Source organism: Vidua chalybeata, chromosome 2, assembly GCF_026979565.1.
Source record: "Vidua chalybeata isolate OUT-0048 chromosome 2, bVidCha1 merged haplotype, whole genome shotgun sequence".
Lineage (NCBI taxonomy): Eukaryota > Metazoa > Chordata > Aves > Passeriformes > Viduidae > Vidua > Vidua chalybeata.
This window is the reverse complement of record NC_071531.1, coordinates 70,413,492-70,413,695: the sequence shown is the minus strand read 5'-3', so window position 1 is coordinate 70,413,695 and position 204 is coordinate 70,413,492.

Sequence of the window (204 nt, the reverse complement as noted above, 5' to 3'; positions counted from 1 at the left end):
TAAAGACGAATAAACTCTTTCTGTGAAAAGCTTGTGTCCAATCTTACTTTGCAGTGAATGGAAAAACAGGCGGTTTTCAATAGCAAGAGTAGAAGTTCACTTGAAATGCAGTTATTTTTGGCCTGTGAACAACTTGAACCCAGGAAATGCTCATTGTATTCCAGGAAGTGAGCCTGCCTTCCAACATCCGTGATGCTGGTGGTA